Source organism: Bufo gargarizans, chromosome 5 (genome assembly GCF_014858855.1).
Source record: "Bufo gargarizans isolate SCDJY-AF-19 chromosome 5, ASM1485885v1, whole genome shotgun sequence".
Classification (NCBI taxonomy): domain Eukaryota; kingdom Metazoa; phylum Chordata; class Amphibia; order Anura; family Bufonidae; genus Bufo; species Bufo gargarizans.
In genome coordinates, this window is record NC_058084.1 from 446561246 (window position 1) to 446588339 (window position 27094).

Sequence of the window (27094 nt, forward strand, 5' to 3'; positions counted from 1 at the left end):
CATATATTTATTGAGCCCAGGCGAGGAGGGAGTCCCGTAAACAGCAAATCTGGCTTCATGTCAGCAGAGAATCAGTCTGCATGTCATAGCAGAGAATGAGGCTTCACGTCACCCACCACTGCAACAGTCCATTGGCATATATTTAGGCCCAGCACCCAGGCAGAGGAGAGAGGTCCCGTAACAGAGAATCTGTCTTCATGTCAGCAGAGAATTAGTCTGCATGTCATAGCAGAGAATGAGGCTTCACGTCAGCCACCACTGCAACAGTCCATTGGCATATATTTAGGCCCAGCACCCAGGCAGGGGAGGGAGGTCCCGTAACAGAGAATCTGTCTTCATGTCAGCAGAGAATTAGTCTGCATGTCATAGCAGAGAATGAGGCTTCACGTCAGCCACCACTGCAACAGTCCATTGGCATATATTTAGGCCCAGCACACACACAGGCAGAGGAGAGAGGTCCCGTAACAGAGAATCTGGCTTCATGTCAGCAGAGAATCAGTCTGCATGTCATAGCAGAGAATGAGGCTTCACGTCACCCACCACTGCAACAGTCCATTGGCATATATTTAGGCCTAGCACACAGGCAGAGCAGAGAGGTCCCGTAACAGACGATCTGGCTTCATGTCAGCAGAGAATCAGTCTGCATGTCATAGCAGAGAATGAGGCTTCACGTCAGCCACCACTGCAACAGTCCATTGGCATATATTTAGGCCTAGCACACAGGCAGAGGAGAGAGGTCCCGTAACAGACAATCTGGCTTCATGTCAGCAGAGAATCAGTCTGCATGTCATAGCAGAGAATGAGGCTTCACGTCAGCCACCACTGCAACAGTCCATTGGCATATATTTAGGCCCAGCACCCAGGCAGAGGAGGGAGGTCCCGTAACAGACAATCTGGCTTCATGTCAGCAGAGAATCAGTCTGCATGTCATAGCAGAGAATGAGGCTTCACGTCACCCACCACTGCAACAGTCCATTGGCATATATTTAGGCCCAGCACCCAGGCAGAGGAGGGAGGTCCCGTAACAGAGAATCTGTCTTCATGTCAGCAGAGAATTAGTCTGCATGTCATAGCAGAGAATGAGGCTTCACGTCAGCCACCACTGCAACAGTCCATTGGCATATATTTAGGCCCAGCACCCAGGCAGAGGAGGGAGGTCCCGTAACAGAGAATCTGTCTTCATGTCAGCAGAGAATTAGTCTGCATGTCATAGCAGAGAATGAGGCTTCACGTCAGCCACCACTGCAACAGTCCATTGGCATATATTTAGGCCCAGCACACACACAGGCAGAGGAGAGAGGTCCCGTAACAGACAATCTGGCTTCATGTCAGCAGAGAATTAGTCTGCATGTCATAGCAGAGAATGAGGCTTCACGTCAGCCACCACTGCAACAGTCCATTGGCATATATTTAGGCCCAGCACATACACAGCAGAGGAGAGAGGTCCCGTAACAGAGAATCTGTCTTCATGTCAGCAGAGAATTAGTCTGCATGTCATAGCAGAGAATGAGGCTTCACGTCAGCCACCACTGCAACAGTCCATTGGCATATATTTAGGCCCAGCACACACACAGGCAGAGGAGAGAGGTCCCGTAACAGACAATCTGGCTTCATGTCAGCAGAGAATTAGTCTGCATGTCATAGCAGAGAATGAGGCTTCACGTCAGCCACCACTGCAACAGTCCATTGGCATATATTTAGGCCCAGCACACACACAGGCAGAGGAGAGAGGTCCCGTAACAGAGAATCTGTCTTCATGTCAGCAGAGAATTAGTCTGCATGTCATAGCAGAGAATGAGGCTTCACGTCACCCACCACTGCAACAGTCCATTGGCATATATTTAGGCCTAGCACACAGGCAGAGGAGAGGTTCATTCAACTTTGGGTAGCCTCGCAATATAATGGTAAAATGAAAATAAAAATAGGATTGAATGAGGAAGTGCCCTGGAGTCCAATAATATATGGTTATGGGGAGGTAGTTAATGTCTAATCTGGACAAGGGACGGACAGGTCCTGTGGGATCCATGCCTGGTTCATTTTTATGAACGTCAGCTTGTCCACATTGGCTGTAGACAGGCGGCTGCGTTTGTCTGTAATGACGCCCCCTGCCGTGCTGAATACACGTTCAGACAAAACGCTGGCTGCCGGGCAGGCCAGCACCTCCAAGGCATAAAAGGCTAGCTCTGGCCACGTGGACAATTTAGAGACCCAGAAGTTGAATGGGGCCGAACCATCAGTCAGTACGTGGAGGGGTGTGCACACGTACTGTTCCACCATGTTAGTGAAATGTTGCCTCCTGCTAACACGTTGCGTATCAGGTGGTGGTGCAGTTAGCTGTGGCGTGTTGACAAAAGTTTTCCACATCTCTGCCATGCTAACCCTGCCCTCAGAGGAGCTGGCCGTGACACAGCTGCCTTGGCGACCTCTTGCTCCTCCTCTGCCTTGGCCTTGGGCTTCCACTTGTTCCCCTGTGACATTTGGGAATGCTCTCAGTAGCGCGTCTACCAACGTGCGCTTGTACTCGCGCATCTTCCTATCACGCTCCAGTGCAGGAAGTAAGGTGGGCACATTGTCTTTGTAGCGTGGATCCAGCAGGGTGGCAACCCAGTAGTCCGCACAGGTTAAAATGTGGGCAACTCTGCTGTCGTTGCGCAGGCACTGCAGCATGTAGTCGCTCATGTGTGCCAGGCTGCCCAGGGATAAGGACAAGCTGTCCTCTGTGGGAGGCGTATCGTCATCGTCCTGCCTTTCCCCCAGCCACGCACCAGTGATGGACCCGAGCTGCGTTGGGTGCCACCCCGCTGTGACCATGCTTCATCCTCATCCTCCTCCACCTCCTCCTCATCCTCGTCCTCCTCGTCCTCCAGTAGTGGGCCCTGGCTGGCCACATTTGTACCTGGCCTCTGCTGTTGCCAAAAACCTCCCTCTGAGTCACTTCGAAGAGACTGGCCTGAAAGTGCTAAAAATGACCCCTCTTCCTCCTCCTCCTCCTCCTCCTCCTGGGCCACCTCCTCTTCCATCATCGCCCTAAGTGTTTTCTCAAGGAGACATAGAAGTGGTATTGTAACGCTGATAACGGTGTCATCGCCACTGGCCATGTTGGTGGAGTACTCGAAACAGCGCAACAGGGCACACAGGTCTCGCATGGAGGCCCAGTCATTGGTGGTGAAGTGGTGCTGTTCTGTAGTGCGACTGACCCGTGCGTGCTGCAGCTGAAACTCCACTATGGCCTGCTGCTGCTCGCACAGTCTGTCCAGCATGTGCAAGGTGGAGTTCCACCTGGTGGGCACGTCGCATATGAGGCGGTGAGCGGGAAGGCCGAAGTTACGCTGTAGCGCAGACAGGCGAGCAGCAGCAGGATGTGAACGCCGGAAGCGCGAACAGACGGCCCGCACTTTATGCAGCAGCTCTGACATGTCGGGGTAGTTGTGAATGAACTTCTGCACCACCAAATTCAGCACATGCGCCAAGCAAGGGATGTGCGTCAAATTGGCTAGTCCCAGAGCTGCAACGAGATTTCGCCCATTATCACACACCACCAGGCCGGGCTTGAGGCTCACCGGCAGCAACCACTCGTCGGTCTGTTGTTCTATACCCCGCCACAACTCCTGTGCGGTGTGGGGCCTGTCCCCCAAACATATGAGTTTCAGAATGGCCTGCTGACGTTTACCCCGGGCTGTGCTGAAGTTGGTGGTGAAGGTGTGTGGCTGACTGGATGAGCAGGTGGAAGAAGAGGAGGAGGAAGCCGAGAAGGAGGAGGTGGCAACAGGAGGCAAAGAATGTTGCCCTGCGATCCTTGGCGGCGGAAGGACGTGCGCCAAACAGCTCTCCGCCTGGGGCCCAGCTGCCACTACATTTACCCAGTGTGCAGTTAGGGAGATATAGCGTCCCTGGCCGTGCTTACTGGTCCACGTATCTGTGGTTAGGTGGACCTTGCCACAGATGGCGTTGCGCAGTGCACACTTGATTTTATCGGATACTTGGTTGTGCAGGGAAGGCACGGCTCTCTTGGAGAAGTAGTGCCGGCTGGGAACAACATACTGTGGGACAGCAAGCGACATGAGCTGTTTGAAGCTGTCTGTGTCCACCAGCCTAAATGACAGCATTTCATAGGCCAGTAGTTTAGAAATGCTGGCATTCAGGGCCAGGGATCGAGGGTGGCTAGGTGGGAATTTACGCTTTCTATCAAATGTTTGTGAGATGGAGAGCTGAACGCTGGCGTGTGACATGCTTGAGACGCTTGGTGACGGAGGTGGTGGTGGTGGTGTTGGTGGTACATCCCCTGTTTGCTGGGCGGCAGGTGCCAACGTTCCTCCAGAGGCGGAGGAAGAGGCCGAGGCGGCAGCAGCAGAATAGGCCGAGGCGGCAGCAGCAGAAGAGGTAGCAGGGGGAGCCTGAGTGACTTCCTTGGTTTTAAGGTGTTTACTCCACTGCAGTTCATGCTTTGCATGCAGGTGCCTGGTCATGCAGGTTGTGCTCAGGTTCAGAACGTTAATGCCTCGCTTCAGGCTCTGATGGCACAGCGTGCAAACCACTCGGGTCTTGTCGTCAGCACATTGTTTGAAGAAGTGCCATGCCAGGGAACTCCTTGAAGCTGCCTTTGGGGTGCTCGGTCCCAGATGGCGGCGGTCAGTAGCAGGCGGAGTCTCTTGGCGGCGGGTGTTCTGCTTTTGCCCACTGCTCCCTCTTTTGCTACGCTGTTGGCTCGGTCTCACCACTGCCTCTTCCTCCGAACTGTGAAAGTCAGTGGCACGACCTTCATTCCATGTGGGGTCTAGGACCTCATCGTCCCCTGCATCGTCTTCCACCCAGTCTTGATCCCTGACCTCCTGTTCAGTCTGCACACTGCAGAAAGACGCAGCAGTTGGCACCTGTGTTTCGTCATCATCAGAGACATGCTGAGGTGGTATTCCCATGTCCTCATCATCAGGAAACATAAGTGGTTGTGCGTCAGTGCATTCTATGTCTTTCACCGCTGGGGAAGGGCTAGGTGGATGCCCTTGGGAAACCCTGCCAGCGGAGTCTTCAAACAGCATAAGAGACTGCTGCATAACTTGAGGCTGAGACAGTTTCCCTGGTATGCATGGGGGTGATGTGACAGACTGATGGGGTTGGTTTTCAGGCGCCATCTGTGCGCTTTCTGCAGAAGACTGGGTGGGAGATAATGTGAACGTGCTGGATCCACTGTCGGCCACCCAATTGACTAATGCCTGTACCTGCTCAGGCCTTACCATCCTTAGAACGGCATTGGGCCCCACCATATATCGCTGTAAATTCTGGCGGCTACTGGGACCTGAGGTAGTTGGTACACTAGGACGTGTGGATGTGGCAGAACGGCCACGTCCTCTCCCAGCACCAGAGGGTCCACTAACACCACCACGACCATGTCCACGTCCGCGTCCCTTACTAGATGTTTTTCTCATTGTTATGGTTCACCACAACAACAAATATATTATTTGGCCCAATGTATTGTATTCAAATTCAGCGGGATATAAATTTGAGGCCTAGTATTTAGGCGCTGGGTGACCGGTATGGATTTAGTGACAGAATTAGACTTGGAAATGCACAGAAGCGTGTGTGTGAAGTTATTCTGAATGACCCTATGTGCACCTTCAATATGATCTACCCTTTTAGGGATAGATTTCAAATAGCTCTGATATAGCAGAAACGACTAAATTATGAAATTGCTAAATTGGGAATTGTATTTCAACCCAGAACAAAAAATGTGCTTTGACGGACACTAAATAACTTTCCCAGCCACAACAGGACAGCGGTAACGAGAGATTTAGCGGGATATAAATTTGAGGCCTAGTATTTAGGCGCTGGGTGACAGGTATGGGTTTAGTGACAGAATTAGATTTGGAAATGCACAGTAGCGGGTGTGTGAAGTTATTCTGAATGACCCTATGTGCACCTTGAATATTATATACCCTTTTAGGGATAGATTTCAAATAGCTCTGATATAGCAGAAACCACTAAATTATGAAATTGCTAAATTGGGAATTGTATTTCAACCCAGAACAAGAAATGTGCTTGAACGGACACTAAATAACTCGCCCAGCTACAGCACTAGGGACAGATTTAGCGGGATATAAATTTGAGGCCTAGTATTTAGGCGCTGGGTGACAGGTATGGGTTTAGTGCCAGAATTAGACTTGGAAATACACAGTAGCGGGTGTGTGTGAAGTTATTCTGAATGACCCAATGTGCACCTTGAATATTATATACCCTTTTAGGGATAGATTTCAAATAGCTCTGATATAGCAGAAACCACTAAATTATGAAATTGCTAAATTGGGAATTGTATTTCAACCCAGAACAAGAAATGTGCTTGAACGGACACTAAATAACTCGCCCAGCTACAGCACTAGGGACAGATTTAGCGGGATATAAATTTGAGGCCTAGTATTTAGGCGCTGGGTGACAGGTATGGGTTTAGTGCCAGAATTAGACTTGGAAATACACAGTAGCGGGTGTGTGTGAAGTTATTCTGAATGACCCAATGTGCACCTTGAATATTATATACCCTTTTAGGGATAGATTTCAAATAGCTCTGATATAGCAGAAACCACTAAATTATGAAATTGCTAAATTGGGAATTGTATTTCAACCCAGAACAAGAAATGTGCTTGAACGGACACTAAATAACTCGCCCAGCTACAGCACTAAGGACAGATTTAGCGGGATATAAATTTGAGGCCTAGTATTTAGGCGCTGGGTGACAGGTATGGGTTTAGTGCCAGAATTAGACTTGGAAATACACAGTAGCGGGTGTGTGTGAAGTTATTCTGAATGACCCAATGTGCACCTTGAATATTATATACCCTTTTAGGGATAGATTTCAAATAGCTCTGATATAGCAGAAACCACTAAATTATGAAATTGCTAAATTGGGAATTGTATTTCAACCCAGAACAAGAAATGTGCTTGAACGGACACTAAATAACTCGCCCAGCTACAGCACTAAGGACAGATTTAGCGGGATATAAATTTGAGGCCTAGTATTTAGGCGCTGGGTGACAGGTATGGGTTTAGTGCCAGAATTAGACTTGGAAATACACAGTAGCGGGTGTGTGTGAAGTTATTCTGAATGACCCAATGTGCACCTTGAATATTATATACCCTTTTAGGGATAGATTTCAAATAGCTCTGATATAGCAGAAACCACTAAATTATGAAATTGCTAAATTGGGAATTGTATTTCAACCCAGAACAAGAAATGTGCTTGAACGGACACTAAATAACTCGCCCAGCTACAGCACTAAGGACAGATTTAGCGGGATATAAATTTGAGGCCTAGTATTTAGGCGCTGGGTGACAGGTATGGGTTTAGTGCCAGAATTAGACTTGGAAATACACAGTAGCGGGTGTGTGTGAAGTTATTCTGAATGACCCAATGTGCACCTTGAATATTATATACCCTTTTAGGGATAGATTTCAAATAGCTCTGATATAGCAGAAACCACTAAATTATGAAATTGCTAAATTGGGAATTGTATTTCAACCCAGAACAAGAAATGTGCTTGAACGGACACTAAATAACTCGCCCAGCTACAGCACTAGGGACAGATTTAGCGGGATATAAATTTGAGGCCTAGTATTTAGGCGCTGGGTGACAGGTATGGGTTTAGTGCCAGAATTAGACTTGGAAATACACAGTAGCGGGTGTGTGTGAAGTTATTCTGAATGACCCAATGTGCACCTTGAATATTATATACCCTTTTAGGGATAGATTTCAAATAGCTCTGATATAGCAGAAACCACTAAATTATGAAATTGCTAAATTGGGAATTGTATTTCAACCCAGAACAAGAAATGTGCTTGAACGGACACTAAATAACTCGCCCAGCTACAGCACTAGGGACAGATTTAGCTGGATATAAATTTGAGGCCTAGTATTTAGGCGCTGGGTGACAGGTATGGGTTTAGTGCCAGAATTAGACTTGGAAATACACAGTAGCGGGTGTGTGTGAAGTTATTCTGAATGACCCAATGTGCACCTTGAATATTATATACCCTTTTAGGGATAGATTTCAAATAGCTCTGATATAGCAGAAACCACTAAATTATGAAATTGCTAAATTGGGAATTGTATTTCAACCCAGAACAAGAAATGTGCTTGAACGGACACTAAATAACTCGCCCAGCTACAGCACTAGGGACAGATTTAGCTGGATATAAATTTGAGGCCTAGTATTTAGGCGCTGGGTGACAGGTATGGGTTTAGTGCCAGAATTAGACTTGGAAATACACAGTAGCGGGTGTGTGTGAAGTTATTCTGAATGACCCAATGTGCACCTTGAATATTATATACCCTTTTAGGGATAGATTTCAAATAGCTCTGATATAGCAGAAACCACTAAATTATGAAATTGCTAAATTGGGAATTGTATTTCAACCCAGAACAAGAAATGTGCTTGAACGGACACTAAATAACTCGCCCAGCTACAGCACTAAGGACAGATTTAGCGGGATATAAATTTGAGGCCTAGTATTTAGGCGCTGGGTGACCGGTATGGATTTAGTGACAGAATTAGACTGGGATATGGCCAAAAAATAAACAGACTATTGCTGGTTAAATGCACTTGGTGTGACAGCTTCACCCTGATGTAGGCTTTAGCCAAAAAACAACCACACCATTGAGGGTTAAATGCACTTGGTGACAGGCGCAGCTTGCCCCTGATTTAGTATATGGCCAAAAAATGAACAGACTATTGCTGGTTAAATGCACTTGGTGTGACAGCTTCACCCTGATGTAGGCTTTAGCCAAAAAACAACCACACCATTGAGGGTTAAATGCACTTGGTGACAGGCGCAGCTTGCCCCTGATTTTGTATATGGCCAAAAAATGAACAGACTATTGCTGGTTAAATGCACTTGGTGTGACAGCTTCACCCTGATGTAGGCTTTAGCCAAAAAACAACCACACCATTGAGGGTTAAATGCACTTGGTCGCAGCTTGTGCTGGCGCACCACAAGACACAAAATGGCCGCCGATCACCCCAGAAAAATGTGACTGACAAACGGTCTGGGCAGCCTAAAAACAGTGAGCAATTGAGGATCAGCAGCTCAATGATCCACAGCTGCAGATCGATCAGTTAATCAAGTCCTTTGGAGGAGTTAATCTGCCTAATCTCGCCCTACTGTCGCAGCCGCAACCTCTCCCTACGCTAATCAGAGCAGAGTGACGGGCGGCGCTATGTGACTCCAGCTTAAATAGAGGCTGGGTCACATGGTGCTCTGGCCAATCACAGCCATGCCAATAGTAGGCATGGCTGTGATGGCCTCTTGGGGCAAGTAGTATGACGCTTGTTGATTGGCTGCTTTGCAGCCTTTCAAAAAGCGCCAAGAAAGCGTCACAAAAGCGCGAAGAAAGCGACGAACACCGAACCCGAACCCGGACTTTTACGAAAATGTCCGGGTTCGGGTCCGTGTCACGGACACCCCAAAATTCGGTACGAACCCGAACTATACAGTTCGAGTTCGCTCATCCCTACCAATGAGTCATTGGACAGGCACGTCCCTTCATCAGGAGCAATATTGCTCCTGATGAAGGGACGTGCCTGTCCCGAAACGCGTTGAGCCGGATTTACTTACATATGCAAATAAAGACCTTTGAAGAGAAGCACCCGTGTGATTTGCTGCCTTCATCCGTTAATACTCTAGAAGCGATCCAGGCTGGGGGGGTACTCGGTTTACAGGTGTTTTATGCTTATCCTGGTAAACCGCCCCCCTCGTGAAGTGAGTAACTGAACCCACGATACTACATTATTTTAAAAATATTATTTTATATATTATTTTAAATATATGTATAATGGTATCCTTTTATACAGATTTTTAACCCATTGATTTACATACTGTACCATACCATACAGCCCACGATGCTGCAGAACACGGTCTCTTAGGCACTTGAGACAGTTTGCAGTAATCCTACCCGTGTGGGAAATGTTTTAGACTTTTATATAGATACAATCTTTTGATCTTTTGTGCAGGTTTTTATACGCGTTTATATATGCGTATACATATATGTGCTTTTATCTCACAGCTCGAGACATATATACACACCCCTACATCCTAAAAACTTGCTCCTTATACCAACACAAAGCCCAAATACCAACCAGTAACGATCAACCACTATTGGCGCCCAAAAGGGTATATTCCAAATAAGCGAGATCTGAAGGGTATTTCTACCCACCAGTCCCCCTTATTTGGCTCACTACTATATCCTCTACAGGCAGACACCTTGTCGACCTGACTATACCCGGAGCAGCCTTTAGTATTCAACACCCAACCTTCTCTCCATTCCACTCCTATAAACCCGAGGCGCCTCAAGTCTTTCAGATCTAGTGGAACCCTTTTCCAACAGATCGGTCTGACCCTCGCACTTTCTTTCTCTCTCTCTTATAAGGTAATGCTGGCAGTTTTATATCCCTTTTGGAGGCGACAGGTTCCCTTTAATCTACATTCTAATCAGTTAAACTGAGCTTTAATGGATGTTTCTAAGGTCAGAGATCAGAGATAAGGATCCTGTCAGCTCCCTGCCTGATGGAGCAGAGAGAAAATACAAATCCTGCTAGTAGATAAACTCAAAGCTGTGCAGGGAAAACGTCTCATCATTTTTAATAAAGACCAACTGAAAAAAAAATTACAGATGAGTGAATCGAAGTTGACAAAGTGGAATTCGATCCGAATTTCAGGAAAAATTCCATTCGCACCAAATCAGAATTTCCTCACGCTTCGTGGTAACGAATCGCATTTTTTCCTAAAATGGCTGCTGCACGTGTTAGGACATGGAGCAAGGAACTCTGGGAATGCGAGATCACCCATAATGCCATGCATGCAGCCAATCAGCAGCCAGCCCTGTGATGTCACAGCCTTATAAATAGCCTCAGCCATTTTGGATTCTGCCATTTTCCAGTGTACTTAGTGCAGGGAGAAACGTCAGCAGGCGCTAGGGACAGTGGTAGAAAAGACTTCATTGTGCTGAAAAAATTATTTACAAGTTCAGGGAAAGATTAGTCAAGGTGTAGGGAAAGGATAGGGAGGCATCATCTACACTATAAAAGAAGAACAGGGGGCAATAGGAGAGTGCACAGCCTGGGTAATAGGAGCGATTCTATTACACCTTGCTGCACTAATTGGGGATCCAAACTGGTGTTATACTGCTGATTTTAGGTTGTTTGCACTATATGATACATCACTAATTCCAGAAAAACTTGGGGTGCAAGTTCTGTGTGATACAGCCATTTACGGGGTGTATTAATAGGAAAGATACGTACGTTCTATTAGCCATTCTGTGTTGATTTTACATTCTTAAACTTTTTTTTTGGGGGGGGTAGGGGGGGTGTAGAGGGGGTGTATTAATAAGAAAACAAAAAGGAATAAATATATGTCATAATTACTGTTCAACGGTGAGGTTACATTGTACTACAGCCATTTACAGGGTGTATTAATACGAAATATCCGTATGTCCCATTAGCCGTTTTGCGTTCATTTTAAACTGTTTTATTAATTTTTTAGGTGTATTAATAGGAAAAGGAAAAGAAAAAAATATGTCATAAGTGCCGTTCGGCGGTGAAGTTAAATTGTACTACAGCCATTTACACAGTGTATTGAAAGGAAATATACGTACGTCCCATTAGCCGTTTTGCAGTGAATCGTGATTGTGATTTATTTTTTGGGGATGTAGAAATAGGAAAAAGAATATGTCTTAATTGACCTTCTGCGGTGAATTGTGATTGTTATTTTTTTTTTTGGGGGGGGGGAGTTCATTAATCAGAAAAAATATATATATGTCTTAATTGCCGTTCAGCAAGTAACACTACACTACCGAATTTCTTTGGGGGTATTATTTTAATTTAATTTTAATTAAATTATTTTATTATACAGTATGTCAGACAGGTGACAGGCCCTTCAAAGTGAACGGGCAGTGGCCAAAATGTTTCTGTCGCAGGCAGCAGAATAAAAGGGCGTGGCAGCAGGAATCGCAGCGAGAGGCCTGAGCTCCCGGTGTCATTTAGCGGTCGTGTCTTGACCAGCAACCCAGCGGTGCTTGAATGGTTGACTTGGTCTTCGTCGAGTCGGTGGGTTCCTCTGACACAACGCTTAGTTGACATGGCCCGGGAGCAGGCCCTGTGCCCACACCTACCCTGAAACTATACGTATTATATAACAAAACAGCCTACACAAAATAGGGAACTAATTATAATAATTTATTTTGGTGTCAGTTTGCATATTTAAAGAATAAGGAGCTAGAGTTTGAAAAAAAAACAACAAAAAAAAAAAACGTTTTGTACAGTTTCCCCCAAATAAAAATTGTTGCAAAAATTATTTTGGTAGTCCAACAAATAAGATAGCTACAACCGTTTGAACCAACACGCGCGCTAAATCACAAAAAAGTGTCTGGTCATTAAGGCCTTTTCAGGCCTGGTCATTCAAGCGTTAACCAATAAGCGCCTTCCCCACTAGCAAGGTAAAGTGCTTACTGGTTATTGCATGGCGCCTGTAACTGGCAGAAGGTGGTAATAACCAGGGAGCACCATCCTCTGAAGTGAAGGAAAGCACTGATTTAAGAGTAGTAGTCAGGAAGGATATGTCACCACTTTTCTGATAAAAATTATTTTTATCAAGTTGCTGCAGCATGGCCCCTGAAATAGAAGATTCATAATTACATGCTCCACGCCGCTCTGGTCCTCTGTGCTGTCTCCATCTTCCGGTTCCTGTGCTGTTTACACTTATCGTGGTCACATACACCGCTCCAGCCAATGACTGGCTTCAGCAGTGACATGCTGCTTGTGGCCACATCACCGTGTAAGCCAGTCATTGGCTGGAGTGGTGTATGACCATGTCCATGCACTGACAGGTGTAAACAGCAGGGGCAGTGCGAAGGACCGGGGTGGTGGGGAGCAGGTAAGCATAACTCTTTGGTTTCAGGGGTTATGCTGCAGCACTATATTCTGGACAAGTACTGGGAACAAGTGTTCGTAGGAAGGCTCATATCTTATATCTGGCCAGTATAATCGTGCAGCTGATCAGTCGATGAACAAGGAATTTGGCGGCTGATTTGCATATTTTATCAGGATGAAAGATGTACAATTATCTGCAGAACATCTCTCTGTCTAATCAGGGATGTGCTACCAATAATCAATATAACTAAATGAAGGCGGAATGACTGTGGTAGCAATCATTCCTCCCCAGTCACTTTGCACTGGCTTGTGTAATAGGCAGATGAGCGCCGAATAACATTTTTTTATTTGCAGCTCATTGAAATAGATGTGACAATGCTGCCCCCAGACCAAAAAAGGTTGTGCACCCCTGCCTTAGACTGAAATGGAATACTATTGCAGTCTATGGGGTTTTCACAAGCTGCCTGTCAGGCTGTGCCTTGGTCATGGCTTTTCAGGCAGCTAGGCATGACAGACCTGGGAGCCCTCACCAGTCCCCAGGCTGTCACGGCAACTGATTGGAGCCCTGTGATTTTTCCGCAGGGGCTCTTATTGTAGGACAGAGAGAACCTCCTCCTTCTGTCTAAGGATGCAGCGGTCACTATTGACAGTGGCATCTGAGGGGTTAAATGACCAGGATCAGCCTCATCGCCAATCACAGTCACTGCTGGGGTGCTGGCTGTATTATACAGCTGGCACTTGCCATGTATGGAGTAAGCTCAGCGTGTGAGCTCGCTTTATACATCCCTAGCACTGTAATACCGTACCGTACAGTGGGCTTGGACTCCCATATTGTTGAATGGATTAGGCAGTGGCTGAGGGACAGGCAACAGAGGGTTGTAGTCAATGGAGTATATTCAGACCAAGGTCTTGTTACCATTGGGGTACCTCAGGGATCTGTTCTGGGACCCATATTGTTTAATATCTTTATCAGCGAAATTGCAGAAGGCCTCGATGGTAAGGTGTGTCTTTTTGCTGATGACACAAAGATTTGTAACAGGGTTGATGTTCCTGGAGGGATACACCAAATGGAAAAGGACTTAGGAAAACTAGAGGAATGGTCAAAAATCTGGCAACTAAAATTTAATGTTGATAAGTGCAAGATAATGCACCTGGGGCGTAAAAACCCAAGAGCAGAATATTAAAATCAGTGATACAGTCCTAACCTCAGTATCTGAGGAAAGGGATTTAGGGATCATTATTTCAGAAGACTTAAAGGTAGGCAGACAATGTCATAGAGCAGCAGGAAATGCTAGCAGAATGCTTGGGTGTATAGGGAGAGGCATTACCAGTAGAGAGAGGGAGGCGCTCATGCCGCTCTACAGAGCACTAGTGAGATCTAATTTGGAGTATTGTGCTCAGTACTGGAGACCATATCTCCAGAAGGATATTGATACTTTGGAGAGAGTTCAGAGAAGAGCTACTAAACTGGTACATGGATTGCAGGATAAAACTTACCAGGAAAGATCAAAGGACCTTAAAGGGTTTCTACCACTTAGGTGTCACATATTTGGCTGTCAGACACTAGCGATCCGCTAGTGTCTGCTCTGGCCAACCATCCTAATATAATTGCTTTTGGGGCGGTGGTTTGGCTAAAAAAAGAACTTTTATTAATATGCTAATGAGCCTCTAGGTGCTATGGGGGCGTCATTAGCACCTAGAGGCTCCGTCTACCTTTAGAAACTGCCGCCCCCAGCGCGTCCCTCCAGCCCGCCCATCTCCTCCTGAATGCGATCCTCGTATGTATTCTGCGCATGCGCAGTAAATGTCTGACAGCTTCCCTGCTCAGACATCTCCACTGCGCCTGTTCCTCGGAGCACTATGGCGTCATCGCGCAAGCGCAGTGGAGATGTCTGAGCAAGGAAGCGGTCAGACATTCACTGCGCATGCGCAGAATACATACGAGGATCGCATTCAGGAGGAGATGGGCGGGCTGGAGGGACGCGCTCGGCGGCGGCAGTTTCTGAAGGTAGATGGAGCCTCTAGGTGCTAATGACGCCCCCATAGCACCTAGAGGCTCATTAGCATAATAATAAAAGTAGTTTTTTTAGCCAAACCACCGCCCCAAAAGCAATTATATTAGGATGGTTGGCCAGAGCAGACACTAGCGGATCGCTAGTGTCTGACAGCCAAATATGTGACACCTAAGTGGTAGAAACCCTTTAACATGTATAGCTTGGAAGAAAGACGAGACAGAGGGGAAATGATAGAAACTTTTAAATACATAAAGGGAATCAACAAGGTAAAAGAGGAGAGAATATTTAAAAGAAGAAAAACTGCTACAAGAGGACATAGTTGTAAATTAGAGGGACAAAGGTTTAAAAGTAATATCAGGAAGTATTACTTTACTGAGAGAGTAGTGGATGCATGGAATAGCCTTCCTGCAGAAGTGGTAACTGCAAATACAGTGAAGGAGTTTAAAGGGACACTGACAGGGCCAATAAGCATATTGAGGTATATATATGGCCGTACAGGTCTTATAATGGGTATTACAATCATCTAAGTATCCCCCCTGTCCACATTATACATACAGTAAACTTTAAGTTTTATAACCTGCTCCAACGGTCTTCAATCTGCCCAAGGGGCGGCGTTTCACCTCTCTTGCGCCCAGCCAGCCTCCCCCAACTGCCGCTTTGAAGCGACGTCCAGCTCATGAATATTCAGTTTGCTGGGCGGCTTCTGCGGTCCCCGCTCTGAAGCGCTTCGCTTAACAGTGCCCGGCGCATGCGCCGGATCTTGTGAAGTCGGGGACAGTAAGCGCCGCCCAGCGAAGTGAATATTGATGAGCTGGGCGGCGCTTACTGTACCGGACTTCACAAGATCCGGCGCATGCGCCGGGCACTGTTAAGCGAAGCGCTTCAGAGCGTGGACCGCAGAAGCCACCCAGCAAACTGAATATTCATGAGCTGGGCGGCGCTTCAAAGCGGCAGTTGGGGGAGGCTGGCTGGGCGCAAGAGAGGTGAAACGCCGCCCCTTGGGCAGATTGAAGACCGTTGGAGCAGGTTATAAAACTTAAAGTTTACTGTATGTATAATGTGGACAGGGGGGATACTTATATGATTGTAATACCCATTATAAGACCTGTACTGCCATATATACAGACGTGGACAAAATTGTTGGTACCCTTTGGTCAATGAAAGAAAAAGTCACAATGGTCACAGAAATAACTTTAATCTGACAAAAGTAATAATAAATTAAAATTCTATAAATGTTAACCAATGAAAGTCAGACATTGTTTTTCAACCATGCTTCAACAGAATTATGTAAAAAAATAAACTCATGAAACAGGCATGGACAAAAATGATGGTACCCCTAGAAAACACAGAACATAATGTGACCAAAGGGACATGTTAATTCAAGGTGTGTCCACTAATTAGCATCACAGGTGTCTACAACCTTGTAATCAGCCATTGGGCCTATATATATGGCTCCAGGTAATCACTGTGTTGTTTGGTGATATGGTGTGTACCACACTCGACATGGACCAGAGGAAGCAAAGGAAAGAGCTGTCTCAAGAGATCAGAAAGAAAATTATAGACAAGCATGTTAAAGGTAAAGGCTATAAGACCATCTCCAAGCAACTAGATGTTCCTGTGAGTACAGTTGCACATATTATTCATAAGTTTAAGATCCATGGGACTGTAGCCAACCTCCCTGGACGTGGCCGCAGGAGGAAAATTGATGACAAATCTAAGAGACGGATAATCCGAATGGTAACAAAAGAGCCTAGAAAGACTTCTAAAGAGATTCAAGGTGAACTTCATGCTCAAGGAACATCAGTGTCAGATCGCACCATCCGTCGTTGTTTGAGCCAAAGTGGACTACATGGGAGACGACCAAGGAGGACACCATTGTTGAAAACGAATCATAAAAAAGCAAGACTGGAATATGCCAAACTACATGTTGACAAGCCACAAAGCTTCTGGGAGAATGTCCTGTGGACAGATGAGACAAAAATCGAAGTTTTTGCCAAGGCACATCAGCTGTATGTTCACAGACGAAAAAATGAAGCATATCAAGAAAAGAACACTGTCCCTACTGTGAAACATGGAGGAGGCTCTGTTATGTTCTGGGGCTGCTTTGCTGCGTCTGGCACAGGGTGTCTTGAATCTGTGCAGGGTACAATGAAATCTCAAGACTATCAAGGAATTCTAGAGAGAAATGTACTAGCCAGTGTCAGAAAGCTTGGTCTCAGTCGCAGGTCATGGGTCTTGCAACAGGACAATGACCCAAAACACACCGCTAAAAACACCCAAGAATGGCTAAGAGGAAAAAATTGGACTATTCTAAAGTGGCCTTCTATGAGCCCTGACCTCAATCCTATTGAGCATCTTTGGAAGGAGCTGAAACATGCAGTCTGGAAAAGGCACCCTTCAAACCGGACACAACTGGAGCAGTTTGCTCATGAGGAGTGGGCCAAAATACCTGCTGAGAGGTGCAGATGTCTCATTGACAGTTACAGGAAGCGTTTGATTGCAGTGATTGCCTCAAAAGGTTGCGCAACAAAATATTAAGTTAGGGGTACCATCATTTTTGTCCATGCCTGTTTCATGAGTTTATTTTTTTACATAATTCTGTTGAAGCATGGTTGAAAAACAATGTCTGACTTTCATTGGTTAACATTTATAGAATTTTAATTTATTATTACTTTTGTCAGATTAAAGTTATTTCTGTGACCATTGTGACTTTTTCTTTCATTGACCAAAGGGTACCAACAATTTTGTCCACGTCTGTATATACCTCAATATGCTTATTGGCCCTGTCAGTGTCCCTTTAAGCATGCATGGGATAGGCATAAGGCAGGGCTGGCCAACCTGTGGCTCTCCAGCTGTTGTAAAACTACAATTCCCACCATGCCTTGCTGTAGGCTGAAAGCTAAAGGCAGTCTGTGCATGAGGGGAGTTGTAGTTTTGCAACAGCTGGAGAGCCGCAGGTTGGCCATCCCAGGCATAAGGCCATCCTTCATATAAGATAGGGCCAGGGGCTATCCATAGTATTTACTATATTGGGCAGACTAGATGGGCCAAATGGTTCTTATCTGCCGTCACATTCTATGTTTCTATGTTTAGCATTTTGTGTTAAGGGGTTCAAGATCCAATATCTGCTGTACATGTTTGGCAGATGTTGGTTAGGGGTTAAAAGTATACATTTAACCTCCTCCCGACCGCCTAACGCAGGGATGCGTCCTGCGGACGGCCAGGTTATTCCTCGTAGACGCATTGGAGCGTCATCTTGCGAGATTTTGCGTGAATGCGCGCACGCATGCGCGCGCTTTCGCAGCAATGCTAAGCTGAGAAGTTGATCTACAAGCATCTAATATAACAGCGTCTGATATACCTGCTACCTGGTCCTCTGGTGGTCCTTTTTGCTCGGATCGACCACCAGAGGACACAGGCAGCTCTGTAAGTAGCACCAAGCACCACACTACACTACACCCCCCCTGTCACTTATTAACCCCTTATTAACCGCTGATCACTCCATATAGACTCCCTGATCACCCCCCTGTCATTGATAACCCCCCTGTAAGGCTCCACTCAGACATCCGTATGTTTTTTGCGGATCCGCGGATCCACAAAACACGGACACCGGCAATGTGCTTTCCGCATTTTGCGGATCCGCACATTGCCAGAACTATATAGAAAATGCCTTTTCTTGTCCGCAATTGACAAGAATAGGACATGTTCTATAGGCTCTACAAAAAATGCAGTGTTCGCCCGATCAGGCCTGATCTTGTGCACACACTTGCGTTCAGTCCGCCCCACCGCAGTGACAGAATTTTTTTTTTCTGATCACTGCAAAAACACCGTAAAATCTCTGCGGCGCTATAAAGATCACTTTTGAGGGGCATGGTGAGTTTATAGGAGATTTTTTTTTTGGGCACAAGTTAGCGGAAATACATTTTTTTTTTTTTTTTTTTTTCAAAGTCTCATATTCCACTAACTTGTGACAAAAAATAAAATCTTACATGAACTCACCATACCCCTCCGGAATCCAAATGCGTAAAAATGCCCTGTGAAATCCTAAAGGTACTCATTGGAATTTGGGCCGCTTTGCGCATCTTGGCTGCAAAAAAGTGTCACACATGTGGTATCGCCATACTCAGGAGAAGTAGGGCAATGTGTTTTGGGGTGTATTTTTACATATACCCATGCTGTGTGTGAGAAATATCTCTGCAAATTGACAACTTTGCATGGCGAGTTCATGTAAAATTTAAGTTAGTGGAATATGAGACTTTGTAAGAAGAAAAAAAATATTTTTCCGCTAACCTGTGTCAAAAAAAAAAAATTCTATGAACTCGCCATGCCCCTCACGGAATACCTTGGGGTGTCTTCTTTCCAAAATGGGGTCACATGTGGGGTATTTATACTGCCCTGGCATTTTAGGGGCCCTAATGCGTGAGAAGTAGTTTGGAATCCAGATGCCTAAAAATGCCCTCCTAAAAGGTACTCATTGGATTATGGGCCCCTTTGCGCACCTAGGCTGCAAAAAAGTGTCACACATGCGGTATCGCCGTACTCAGGAGAAGTAGGGCAATGTGTTTTGGGGTGTATTTTTACATATACCCATGCTGTGTGAGAGAAATATCTCTTTAAATTGACAAATTCTTATTTAATTTTTTTTTTAAAGTTGTCATTTACAGAGATATTTGTCATACACAGTATGGGTATATGTAAAATTACCCCCCAAACCACATTGCCCTACTTCTCCTGAGTACAGTGATACCACATGTGTGACACCTTTTTGCAGCCTAGGTGCGCAAAGGGGCCCAAATTCCAATAAGTATCTTTCACAGGGCATTTTTACACATTTGAATTCCAAACTACTTCTCACGCTTTAGGTCCCCTAAAATGCAAGGGCAGTATAAATACCCCAAATGTGACCCCTTTTTGGAAAGAAGACACCCCAAGGTATTCCGTGAGGGGTATGGTGAGTTCATGTAAAATTTTATTTTTTGTCACAAGTTAGTGGAATATGAGATTTTGTAAGAAAAAAAATAATAATCATTTTCCGCTAACTTGTGACAAAAAATAAAAACTTCCATCAGCGAATACCTTAGGGTGTCTACTTTCCGAAATGGGGTCATTTGTGGGGTGTTTCTACTGTCTGGGCATTGTAGAACCTCAGGAAACATGACAGGTGCTCAGATAGTCAAAGTGCGTAAATTTTTTTTTTTTGCACCATAGTTTGTAAACGCTATAACTTTTACCGAAACCAATAAATATACACTTATTGCATTTTTTTATCAAAGACATGTAGAATAATACATTTACAGAAACATTTATATAGAAATGTAGTTTTATTTGAAAAATTTTACAACAGAAAGTGAAAAATGTAATTTTTTGGCAAAAATTTCGGTCAATTTTGATTAATATCAAAAAAAGTAAAAATGTCAGCAGCAATGAAATACCACTAAATGAAAGCTCTATTAGTGAGAAGAAAAGGAGGTAAAATTCATTTGGGTGGTAAGTTGTATGACCGAGCAATAAACGGTGAAAGTAGTGTAGTGCAGAATTGTAAAAAGTGGTCTGGTCATTAAGGGGGTTTAAGCTAGGGGGGCTGAGGTGGTTAATGTAATGCCACAATTTTGTCAGTTACGTTTTATTTACAAAAAAAGTATCCGTTTTAACTGTAACATTTCCTTTTTTTTAAATAAAGATTTCATGTCTATCCAAGGAAGTAGGTGGGATGCGGCTTTTGTGGCGTTTTTTTTTTTTCTTTTCTTTTTCTTTTCAATTTTACAGGCTTTAATTGTTAAAAAATATTAAACAGATGGAAATGTAAGGTTTTGCATTTCCATCCATCTCCCAAGGACTGTAATGGTAAAAGAAAGTATATGCTAAGTAAACATTGTTTTGCAGGACAGTATAGTGGGGTCTAGCTCTCAAAAAAGCGTATTGAAATATGAACAGGGACAAGTATAGTCAAAGATATGCACTATTGCACTATGCTTGGCCAATTATAGTCTATAGATACATCAAGCGAAATGTTTCAATATGATTTTATAGTATTGCTACAGTACGTATACACTTGACAGACAGCGAATACGAGATGTGAACAGCCTCTTACAAATGCATTAATCAATCCAGTAAGAGTCCACTTCAGCAATATAATGTATGCTGTATTACAGTCAGGTGCTCTATACACTATATAATAGGGTCCTATTCAATATGTTTTCAAGATCTGTGTGCCATAATAGCAACCTTTACTAACGCGCTATAGAAACCGCTCCTGCAATTAGAAGGCTGGGTTTCCACGTTCAGGTTTTCTGATGCAGTTTTTAAAACCAAAGCAGAGTGTGGATCCAAAAGGGAGAGTAAGCATAAGGCGCCATTCACACTACTGTATTTTTGTTCTGCATCCAATTAGCATTTTTTGCAGATTGCAGATTGGATGCTGACACATTCATTTCAATGGGTCCACAAAAAATGTGGACAGCGCACCGTGGGCTGTCCGCATCCGTATGTCCTTTCTGCATATCTGCAAAAAAAGATAGAACATGTCCTGTTCTTGTCCGTTTTGCGGACAAGAATAGGCATTGTTACAATGAGTCTGCAAAAAAGTATGCAACATGAGCGTCACCCGCATTTTTTGGCAATTTGCAGACCGCTACATAGGTTACTGTTGTGTGCATGAGGCCTAAAGGATAGATACTACCTCATTGCTTTTTTTGAATCCACTCCTGTTTTTTAATCCAAAAGCTGCATCAGTAAATTTATCAAAACTGGGTTAAAAACTGGCTTTGTTGCCCATAGCAACCAGTCAGATTCCACCTTTTATTTTTCCGAGTTCCTTTGGAAAATGAAATGTGGAATTTGATTGGTTGCTATGGGCAACTAAGCCAATTTTCCTTTACATCAGTTTGATAAATTCAGCCTAAGGCCTCATTCACACAGTCAGTGATCGGTCAGTGATTTCCATCAGTGATTGGGAGCCAAAACCAGGTGCAGCTCTAAACCCAGAACAGGAGAAAATCTTTCCATTTTGGCTAAATGCACACGAACATATTTTTTTTTCGTGTCTGTACAGTTTTTTTTGCGGATAGAATGCGGACCCATGTGCTATCCGCATCAGTATGGAACAGGAGCCTCCATAGAGATATAGGCTACATGCACACGACCGTATGTGTTTTGCAGTCCACAAATTGCGGATTCCGCAAAAATTACGGATGACATCCATATGCCATCCATTTTTTTTGCGGATCCATTGTAGCAATGCTTAAAACGGACAAGAATAGGACATGTTATATTTTTTTTGGTGGAGCTATAGAACATAGCTCCACCAAAAAAAATATAGCATGTCCTATTCTTGTCCGTTTTAAGCATTGCTACAATGGATCCGCAAAAAAAAAATGGATGGCATATGGATGTCATCCGTAATTTTTGCGGAATCCGCAATTTGTGGACTGCAAAACACATACGGTCGTGTGCATGTAGCCTATATCTCTATGGAGGCTCCTGTTCTGTTTTGGCTCATAATCACTGATGGAAATCACTGACCAAACACTGACGTGTGAATAAGGCCTCATGCACACAACAGTTTTTTTTCACGGTCCGCAAAAACGGGGTCCGTAGGTTCGTGATCCGTGACCGTTTTTTCATCCGTGGGTCTTCCTTGATTTTTGGAGGATCCACGGACATGAAAAAAAAGTCGTTTTGGTGTCCGCCTGGCCGTGCGGAGCCAAACGGATCCGTCCTGAATTACAATGCAAGTCAATGGGGACGGATCCGTTTGACGTTGACACAATATGGTGCCATTTCAAACGGATCCGTCCCCATTGACTTTCAATGTAAAGTCTGGAGTTCTTTTATACCATCGGATTGGAGTTTTCTCCAATCCGATGGTATATTTTAACTTGAAGCGTTCCCATCACCATGGGAACGCCTCTATGTTAGAATATACTGTCGGATATGAGCTACATCGTGAAACTCAGATCCGACAGTATATTCTAACACAGAGGCGTTCCCATGGTGATGGGGACGCTTCAGGTTAGAATATACTGAAAAACTGTGTACATGACTGCCCCCTGCTGCCTGGCAGCATCCGATCTCTTACAGGGGGCCGTGATCAGCACAATTAACTCCTCAGGTGCCGTACCTGAAGGGGTTAATTGTACTATCATATCCCCCTGTAAGAGATCAGGGCTGCCAGGCAGCAGGGGGCAGACCCCCCCCTCCCCAGTTTGAATATCATTGGTGGCCAGTGCGGCCCCCCCCTCCCTCCCTCTATTGTAATAAATCGTTGGTGGCACAGTGTGCACCCCCCATCGCCCCCCCTCCCTCCCTCTATTGTAATAAATCGTTGGTGGCACAGTTTGCGCCCCCCATCGGCCCCCCCTCCCTCCCTTGTAATAAATTGTTGGTGGCACAGTGTGCACCCCCCATCGCCCCCCCTCACTCCCTCTATTGTAATAAATCGTTGGTGGCACAGTGTGCGCCCACCATCGGCCCCCCTCCCTCTATAGCAGTAACAACATTGGTGGCTTGGTGGCAGTGTACGGCCTCCCATCTCCCCCCCCCCCCGATCATTGGTGGCAGCGTTGTTCCGATCGGAGTCCCAGTTTAATCGCTGGGGCTCCGATCGGTAACCATGGCAACCAGAAAGCTACTGCAGCCCTGGTTGCCATGGTTACTTAGCAATAGTACAATAGTAGAAGATTCATATTTACCTGCTTGCTGCTGCGATGTCTGTGACCGGCCGGGAGCTCCTCCTACTGGTAAGTGACAGTTCTTTAGCAATGCGCCGCACAGACCTGTCACTTACCAGTAGGTGGAGCTCCCGGCCGGACACGAACATCGCAGCAGCAAGCAGGTAACTATGAATCTTCTACTATTGTACTATTGCTAAGTAACCATGGCAACCAGGACTGCAGTAGCGTCCTGGTTGCCATGGTTACCGATCGGAGCCCCAGCGATTAAACTGGGACTCCGATCGGAACTCCGCTGCCATCAATGATCGGGGGGGGGGGGGGAGATGGGAGGCCGCACACTGGCCACCAATATTGTTACTGCTATAGAGGGAAGGGGGGTGGCACACTGTGCCACCAACAATTTATTACAATAGAGGGAGGGAGGGGTGGCCGACGGGGGGCGCACACTGTGCCACCAACGATTTATTACAATAGAGGGAGGGAGGGGGGCCGATGGGGGGCGCACACTGGCCACCAACGATTTATTACAATAGAGGGAGGAAGGGGGGGGGCCCGATGGGGGGTGCACACTGGCCACCAAGCTATTATTACAATAGAGGGAGGGAGGGGGGGGCCGCACTGGCCACCAATGATATTCAAACTGGGGAGGGGGGGGTCTGCCCCCTGCTGCCTGGCAGCCCTGAGCTCTTACAGGGGGATATGATAGTACAATTAACCCCTTCAGGTGCCGCACCTGAAGGGGTTAATTGTGCTGATCACGGCCCCCTGTAAGAGATCGGGTGCTGCCAGGCAGCAGGGGGCAGTCTTGTACACCGTTTGTAGTGTATTCTAACTAGAAGCGTCCCCATCACCATGGGAACGCTTCTGTGTTAGAATATACTGTCGGATATGAGTTTTCACGAAGTGAAAACTTAGATCTGAAAAAGCTTTTATGCAGGCGGATCTTCGGATCCGTCTGTATGAAAGCAACCTACGGCCACGGATCACGGACACGGATGCCAATCTTGTGTGCATCCGTGTTCTTTCACGGACCCATTGACTTGAATGGGTCCGTGAACCGTTGTCCGTCAAAAAAATAGGACAGGTCATATTTTTTTGACGGACAGGATACATGGATCACGGCCTCGGCTGCAAAACGGTGCATTTTCCGATTTTTCCACGGACCCATTGAAAGTCAATGGGTCCACGAAAAAAAACGGAAAACGGCACAACGGCCACGGATGCACACAACGGTCGTGTGCATGAGGCCTAAGGCCAACCAAAAACGTATTTGCTTAGAAAACCTAATGAATACATGCACGACTGCATGCAATCCGCAACAGAAAGAAGTCCATTGCTTTGTAAGTAGCATGTGCAATGACTGGGAACGGCAATTGTGATGCCCACCACCCTCGTCATTGAACCCCTCAGATGCTGTGTTCATCGCTGATAGCGGCATCTGATGTAAAAAACGGAGGCTTTTCAGGGTTTAAAAAATAATAATACCATATCCATTTGAGTGTAAAGAGGCCGCCGCGGCCATCTTGATTGAAGATCCCGCGCGAAACCTTGCATGGTGCGTGATGACTTCATCACTCTGGCCGGCTTGCTGACGTCATACGTCACTGCACACAAGATTTAGTGCGGGATTTTCAGTCAAGATGCTCGTGGCAGCCTCTTCATGGTCAAATGGATGAGGTGAGCATGTGTTTTTTATTTTTTTTTACAACATTTCAGGGAAAATTGATTAGTTACCACAAAGCACGAGGAAATTCGGCTTACTGCGAATCGGATCAACCCTAAAATTCTGATCGATGTCCACTTCGGCTACTTCAATTCGCTCAACCCTATTCACAAACACCGATGAAAACCACTGATCAAACACTGACCAAACGCTGACTGTGTGAAAGTGGCCAAAGACTAGATCCCAGTAAACATGTTTTTCCGAGTCATGGTTTCCTATTTTTTTTTATCTGCATATACCATTAGAGGACTAGAGGCCTTGCATTCTCCATCTTGTCACACTGTTGTATTTTGGATGTGCACAGGTTATAATATTGTGTCCATAGACTGCTGTGGGCCTGCTCTTTATGTTTGTCTGCCTGTGAAAGGGGGAAACTGGTGCAAAGCCCCCGGGCAACCAATCAGATTCCACCTTTCATTATTCACAGCTTCTTTGGAAAATAAAAGGAGGAATCTGATTGGTTGCTATGGACAACTAAGCCAGTTTTCCTCTACACCAGTTATGATAAATCTCCCCCATTGTGCGTAACATTACAGTAGAAATGTGTTTTCCCCTAGATGCAATGCATGGCACACAGACTGCCTATGTGCCCATAAAATGACTTATTGGTACTCTATGTGGCACTTTTTACAAGGTCCATGTGCACGAGTCCCTATTTTTACTTTTTTCTGAAATAATAGTAATAATTCAAACTGGTGTAAAGTAGAACTGGCTTCAGGGGTGCACCTAGTCTTTCTGCTGCCTGAGGCGAAAACTGAAAAAGCGCCTTCCATCCCCATACCAACTTCTCAACCTAACCCCTTCCCTCCTAACATTACGTATATATATTTATAGAACATACAGAGTAATACAGCGCCCCATACCTCTTACATCCAGTGACGTCTCCTTTGATGTAGATGTTCTCTTTCCTCATCTTCTCCTTTCAGACCTTCAGACCAGACCACCATTTTTAAGCCATTTCTCGTCTCTGCAGTTTGACAAAAAAAAAAGGTTAACCACTTTTCCATCATCCTCCCATCTTCTGGACAAATTATCCTTCCACCCCCAATACTGTGCCGCTGTGCTCCCCAATATTATACTGCAGAAACAGATAAACCCCCTGTTAATACAGGTACCATGCAGGTAGTGCCCTTCAATAATTATTGGCACGCAGTGTCCAAAAATAACTGCGCCCAGCAAATAGTGTCCCTGACACTAATAGTGTAAACATAACGTCCCCCAAAAATAATTGTGGTAAGCTGATACTGTGCCAAGGTGCCCCACAGTAATAGTGCTTCCAAAAATCCCACTAATAGTAATAATTCTCTGCTAGAGCACACATGGTAGTAATAGTGCTCCTACAGTGCCCCCAACATGTTCCCACTGTGACCCAGAAGTAATAATGCTCCCATAGTGCCCTTACTAGTAATCATGTTCCCCATAGACCCCCAGCACTAATAAAGCCCACCACAATGCCCACCAGTAGTAATAATTCTCCTTATAATGTGACAGTACAAAAAATGCCCCCTTATAATGTGTGCCAGTGTAAAAAATACCCCCTTTTAATGCCCCCAGTTGAGCTAATGTCCCCATAGTGCCCCCATAATGTGCCAGTATAAAATACCCCTATATAGTGCCCCCAGTAAATGCCCCATAGTGTTCCTCTCCCCCTTCCTCCTAGTGCCCCTCATAATGTACCAGTATAAAATACCCCTATATATTGTGCCCCCAGTAAATGCCCCCATAGTGCTCCTCTCCCCCCTTCCTCCTAGTGCCCCTCATAATGTACCAGTATAAAAT